Below are 7,128 nucleotides of genomic sequence, written 5' to 3'. Positions count from 1 at the left end.
AGAGAGGGAAAGACCCAGAAGGGGAAAAAGAAAGGACTCTGAGAACCCAAATTCAATCCCCGGGTGAAGAGTCGGCAATAGGGTACCGGATCCCAAACTGGTGGGGGCAAAAGCACACCCTAGCCAGAGACCGGAGGCCGTGGGCAGCGTCTGCCACGGCCACCCACCACATCCACCCCGAAGGCAAACCACGTGGAGGGTCAGGGAACCCAAGGCCAAGGGTCTCCCAACAGAAGGCCCGAGGGAGCTGGACCTAGGTGGATCACTAGTGGGGATGGCCAGAGGAAAGGACAGAAGGAGAGCTCAGGGTCACGCTCCGGACTTGCTTGGGGGTTGGCTGGATCCAGGACCTGGTGGACGCAGCACGGCTCGGGTGGTCACTTGAAGCTGGAGTGACCGGAACATCAGCAGTGAGTAAATACCCTAAACTGCACAACCCGACTCTGTCTTCACTTAACATCTACACTGCACCACCACAACCCCCATCCTCTGCACCTGACCCCCTGAGGCTATACCCCACCCGTTGGGGGTCATACTACCAAAAGCTGCACCAACACCATCAGCCTCAGCGGACCCTGCTGCAGCGGCGGCCATAATGACCGCAATACAACGGGTGGCGTAGTCGACAATAAAGAACTTAATAACATCTGTAGGACTGCCACATACAACTGAGCTTGACACCCTGGGCACGGACCGGGTCACAGCCACTCGGCGACTACAACTCCCATCTGATCCGGCTCCGGGTATTCCCCCTAAAGAATATGGCCCAGGGGGCGCGTCAACTTTGGCGTAGTCGGCAGGATTACGTGCCCGCAACACCCGGGTACTGCGTGCCTGAAGAAAAGAACAAGTTTACCTCAAAAAGAAGTCTCCTGCCGGTTCCGGAGGGTCCCCGCCATCGGACTCCATCACAGATCGATTCCCGCCGGTTGTCCGCCATTAACAGCTTTTTCCCACCATCTGCAGAGTTTCCCGCCACTGGGAGACGATTCCCGCCATTTCCAAAGGTTTCCCGCCTTGGAAGAGCGGACGCCATTATGGGCGTGCCAGAGGGTGGTAGGAGGCCGCCTCCCATCGTGGGCCAGGACCGAAAATGGCGCCAAAAGTGGAAACCGCCCCCACCAACAGAGACTGTGATGCTAGAGGTGTCTGTCAGCGTGAAAGAACTGCCCCTGGAGCTGACAATCACCAAGTGGCCCCGGGACCGCCCTCAAAGTGGGAGGACTGAGGAGAAGAGAGCAAAGATGGGTGTCGCCTGGAGCAGTCTGGAGAGAGCGCACCCGGAGGCAAGAAGCCTGGAGAAGAGTATCGGAGGAGCTTACCCGGAGATGGCGAGAAAGCAGAGCAGCACCGGCCCGTTGGCCAGGAGCCTGCTAGAAACAGAGGAGGGAGAGCAGAGCAGCACCGGCCCGCTGGCCAGGAGCCTGCTGGAAACAGTGGAAGGAGAGCAGAGCAGCACCGACCCGTTGGTCAGGAGCCTGCTGGAAGCAACGACCCCACTAGGCCTAGTGGAGGTCCTAGCACAGCTCCCCCGAGACCGGGAGTGTGCACAGACCGCTCTGGAGGGCCTCGCAAGGAGGATGGCCTGGGTGCAGCGAGAGACGTTGGCGGAGTGGAGCCGTGAGATGGCCCAGCAGACCGAGACCCGTCAGCGGAGCACGCCACCCGAGACGAGGAGACAGACCGCCTCTGAGGATGGCGCAGGAGGACTGAAGGCCGGAGACGGCGCCGAGAAGGGAGCCGAGCGAAAGGAGGCAGGTAAAGGGGACGTCTCTACCCCAAACCGGGAAACCGCGTACCTGCCACAGCTCCCCGTCGCAGAGCCCGAAGTACCCCCTGCCGTGCCCGTAGCCGCAACGTCACCGCCGCAGACTAGGCCTCAAACGGGAGCCGCGACCCCTGTGACGTCACACGCCTTGACCCCGAGCGTGACCAAGCAGGAAGTACCACCAGCCTGGTCGCAAGGCCTAGTACCCCCGGGCGCCGCAATACCAACAGCGCCCCCTACCTCCGCGGAGCCACCGGCCTGGTCGCAGGGCCAAGTAGCCCAGGGCGCCGCCGTCCTTACAGTGCCCTTCACCTTCCAGATACCCCAGGCCTGGCCGCAAGGCCCGGGCAACCCGGGCGCTAACACCACCGCGCCCATAAGACCAAGAGTGCCGCACCTGGGAGAGGACCTGTTTACCCAACACACGTGCCCGGATGGGCAGCCTTTCATCTGGCCCCAGGAATATCATGAACTGGAACGGCAGAGGAAGGCTGGGGCCATGTGTGCACCCCTGATCCCGGCTCCACAGCCCGCAAAGAGGATCTCGCCCCCGCTAGAAGAGGCCCAATTTGAGTGGGACCCCACCGGAGAAGATCTCATGGGGTTCACTCAGGAGACTCGGGCAGCTGCAGCGGAGCGTGCTGAGTGCTGCCGCCAACAACTCGAGGTCTTTGAGAGGGAGCGGAGAGAGAGGCGGGTCCGGGAACAACAAGCCCAGATAAGGAGCGCGGAGCAGAAGAGCCGGGCCAGGAGACACCCCCGTGCAGCACATAGTCCCCGCACCACCGGGACTGTGATCAAGTTTAACATGCAGCATGGGTGGGGCTTCATCCGAGACCACCGCACCCCAGGCGACGTCTTCGTAACCAGGAGAGACGTTGAATCCCACCTACCGGAGGGACACAGAGGTCGTGACCTTTACATCGGGGACGAGGTCACCTTCACCCGGCACAAGTGTGCCAAAGGACCCTACGCCCTCCATGTGCATCGCTTGACGGAGGAAGAGCTGCGGTGTGAGGAGGAAGAACAAGAGGACCCGGATGGGTCTGAAGCTAAAGGTAACCACAAAGAAAGAGCAGGAGGACGTCGTCGTTAAGTACGGCAGAGTAGAGGCTGTACATAGTTACCCGTAGGGGTACCAAAGAAACTGTTGCTGATAATATAGTCCCCGTTGGGACCAGCATGTGTGAACTGTTTACCCGTTTATCCCTTAAATCCCACTGACCGAGGACTGAGAGCGGTCATTCCTCCCTTATACCTGGCCGAGGACTGAGAGCGGCCATATCCCCTGTATATAGTTGCGCGTCCTAAAGCGCTCCCTACTGGTTTTACAGGAAAGCCACGAGTTTTTCAAGAAAAGACTGTTGCACTTTACACGGTCACACGTTGCACAGTGACCGGAGGAGGAGCAGAGGCGACGAGAATGTTGTTTATATGAAAAGTTTTCTGATATATATATGATATTATATGATGTTTTACTATGTTGTTTATATGAAAAAAATTTGTATGTTTTGTGGTGTTTTGTTCTTACAGCCCGAGGACGTGCTGTGATTTACCAGGGGGGAATGTAGCACCCTGAGGATTCGGCTGCTACAGGGGTATTGCACCTCAACCCAGAGGTGTGATATTCCACTCCCGGGTAAGGATGGAGAGTGGACCTGAGCTCGGTAGGCTGCATGCACTGCACACATCCCATTTCCGAGGAACAGACCAACGGTACTCCCACTTAGAAATGTGCAGGTACGACCGAGTCTGTTCCTGGCTGGAGTGGGAGGGGGGTGGTACATCCCAAGTAGTGTAGGGGCAGATAGGGGGAGCAGCCTGGGTAAAGTTAGGAGCTCATTGGGTGCTGGTCACCTGAGCTCACACATAGAGGGAGTATTTAAGGTGGGCACCATCTAAGATCAGGGTCAGTCTGTCAGAGTCAGTAAGAAGCAGAAGTCCAGATGAGCCTGCAGAGAGAGAGTGGAGCAGAGAGGGAAAGACCCAGAAGGGGAAAAAGAAAGGACTCTGAGAACCCAAATTCAATCCCCGGGTGAAGAGTCGGCAATAGGGTACCGGATCCCAAACTGGTGGGGGCAAAAGCACACCCTAGCCAGAGACCGGAGGCCGTGGGCAGCGTCTGCCACAGCCACCCACCACATCCACCCCGAAGGCAAACCACGTGGAGGGTCAGGGAACCCAAGGCCAAGGGTCTCCCAACAGAAGGCCCGAGGGAGCTGGACCTAGGTGGATCACTAGTGGGGATGGCCAGAGGAAAGGACAGAAGGAGAGCTCAGGGTCACGCTCCGGACTTGCTTGGGGGTTGGCTGGATCCAGGACCTGGTGGACGCAGCACGGCTCGGGTGGTCACTTGAAGCTGGAGTGACCGGAACATCAGCAGTGAGTAAATACCCTAAACTGCACAACCCGACTCTGTCTTCACTTAACATCTACACTGCACCACCACAACCCCCATCCTCTGCACCTGACCCCCTGAGGCTATACCCCACCCGTTGGGGGTCATACTACCAAAAGCTGCACCAACACCATCAGCCTCAGCGGACCCTGCTGCAGCGGCGGCCATAATGACCGCAATACAACGGGTGGCGTAGTCTACAATAAAGAACTTAATAACATCTGTAGGACTGCCACATACAACTGAGCTTGACACCCTGGGCACGGACCGGGTCACAGCCACTCGGCGACTACAACTCCCATCTGATCCGGCTCCGGGTATTCCCCCTAAAGAATATGGCCCAGGGGGCGCGTCAAATCCACTACTTAAGTGATATCATACACTTGTAGGGATAATAATCACCTCTTGTAGGAGTGCTCCTATGTGATCATGAATTGGTGATAGGAGAAGTTAAGTTTGATACATCGTCTCCCAGAACTCAGGTCTTCATTTCTTATCCCGTCTCACGGATTCCTAGGGACAGACGACTCACGAGCAGGGGCGCCACTATCGTATATTATTTTAGGGTACCAACCCCCGCTGTTAGGAAAGGTTGTTACAGGGAATAGTAGGGAGAGATTATTTATTCTGTTATTGTACAATATTATCTCTTTATTGCTCTACATTCAGTTACCCTATGAGCAAGCATTTATTTTGTTCTTTGGTTCTTTTTATGGCAAATTTTAACCCCTTTCCGACATGTGTCATAATAGTACGACACTTGTCGGCTCCCTCCCCTTGGTGCGGGCTCCAGTGCTGAGCCCGCACTTTTACAGGTACATGACAGCTGATCTATAGAGCTGACATGTGCCCCTCACAGCCGCGGATAGAGTCGTGATCCACCCAGGGCTGTTAACTAGTTAAATGCCGCTGTCAATCTCTGCTTCTCGCTTTTCCCAGAACCGTGTGACCGGCGACCCCATCACATGATCACGGGCATGACAACCCGGGGTCTGCAGGAGAACCCTGAGGTTGTCATTGCCACTTTGCTATGATTGCTGCCCAGCGGTCAGCACTCATAGCAAGTGACCATTTCTCCTACACTTTTTTAAAAAATATTAAAACATTTTAAAAAATATAAAAGTTTAAATCACCCCCCCTTTCACCCCATTCAAAATAAAACAATAAAAAGAAATCACATATACACATATTTGGTATCGCAGCGTTCAAAATTGCCCGATCTATCAATATAAAAAAATAATTAATCCGATCGGTAAAAGGCATAACGAAAAAAAAATTCAAAACGCCAGAATTAAGTTTTCTTGGTCACGGCTACATTCCAATAAAATGCAATAACAGACGATCAAAACATCAGAGCTACCCCAAAATAGTATCAATAAAAACGTCAGCTTGGCGCGCAAAAAATTATCCCCCACCCGGCCCCAGATCCTGAAAAATAGAGACAATGCCGGTCTCGGAAAATGTCGCCATTTTTTTTTTTTTTTTTTAAACAAACTTTGGATTTTTTTTCCCCACTTAAATAAAAAATGTTTGATATCTACAAACTCGTAATGACCTGGAGAACCATAATGGGAGGTCAGTTTTAGCATTTTTTTAGTGAACATGGTAAGAAATAATATAACTGTGGAATTGCTCGTTTTTTATAATTTCATCGCACTTGGATTTTTTTCCCATTTTCAAGTACACAATATGGTAAAACCAATGGTGTCGTTCAAAAGTACAACTCGTCCCAGAAAAAACAAGGCCTCAAATAACCATATTGACCAAAAAATAAAATAGTTATGGCTCTGTGAAGAAGGGGAGCAAAAAAAAGGAAAAGGACCCGGTCATGAAGGGGTTAACAAGAGCTACTGTTAACAAGAGCTACTGGATCTTTAAAAGGGGATTTATTACAAATACGATATTTACAATAATATACATAAGGGAAATCTAACTAAGGGACAAGGGTACAATGAAAGGGAAAAGGTAATAAGAGAGGGTGGTAGATGGGAAGTGGGAAGAATTATTATTATTATTTATTATTATTATTATAGCGCCATTTATTCCATGGCACTTTGCATTTGAAAGGGGTACACATACAAAAATAATTCCAATAATCTTGAACAAAACGTGACGGCGACTGGTACAGGAGGAGAGACGACCCTGGCCGCGAGGGCTCACAATCTACAAGGGATGGGTGAGAACACAGTAGGTGAGGGTAGAGCTGGTCATGGAGCGGTATGGTGGAGCGAGGGTTGCTGCAGGTTGTAGGCTTGTCGGAAGAGGTGACGGAAGAGGTGAGTCTTCAGATTCCTTTTGAAGATTTCCACGGTAGGCGAGAGTCTGATATGTTGGGGTAGAGAATTCCAGATTAGGGGGGATGCACGGGAGAAATCTTGTAAGAATGCCTAACTAGCTTGGTGTGCTACCTTTATATCAGTCACACAGTCAGACATGGCCCATACATTGCCCATTCCTGTAACACCTCCAAATAATGGTACCATCCGATCAGGTCAAAGTCTTTTGAGTTCTCCAGAAACATGCACATGACTGCTGATGTTGACTCTATCCTAAAGGTGGTGCTCTTAGGTTCATAATGGATCAGAGGGTCAAACGTGATTGAAAAGGTCCTCATCTTCCTGCAGATGGCGTCCTTATTTATAGACAAAAAGTCTTTGTATCAAGCGGTCTGAGGACAGGTTCAACACCATTTGTGTTGGAGACAAGATGTCCATCAAGAACAATGGTTTATAATCAAAACACCACACATGGGTTATGTACCTTCCAAGAGGCCAGACAAGATGTCCATCTCCCCACCTAGGTGCTCTCTTTACTCTATCAACAGTACAAAAGGCACCACACCACAGGACACACAACTGTCTTCATGCCTCACAGGTTTTAGGGCCAACAACATTACAGCTCATGGTCTATCTCTTTGATGTCGGCCATTGGTGTTATCCAGAGCTCATGGATTCAATTGTGA

The sequence above is a fragment of the Phyllobates terribilis genome, unplaced genomic scaffold (genome assembly GCF_046119375.1).
Source record: "Phyllobates terribilis strain yellow unplaced genomic scaffold, ASM4611937v1 Scaffold_11__3_contigs__length_659146591, whole genome shotgun sequence".
NCBI lineage: Eukaryota > Metazoa > Chordata > Amphibia > Anura > Dendrobatidae > Phyllobates > Phyllobates terribilis.
The sequence above is the reverse complement of the archived record's forward strand: the minus strand, read 5'-3'. Positions refer to the sequence as shown.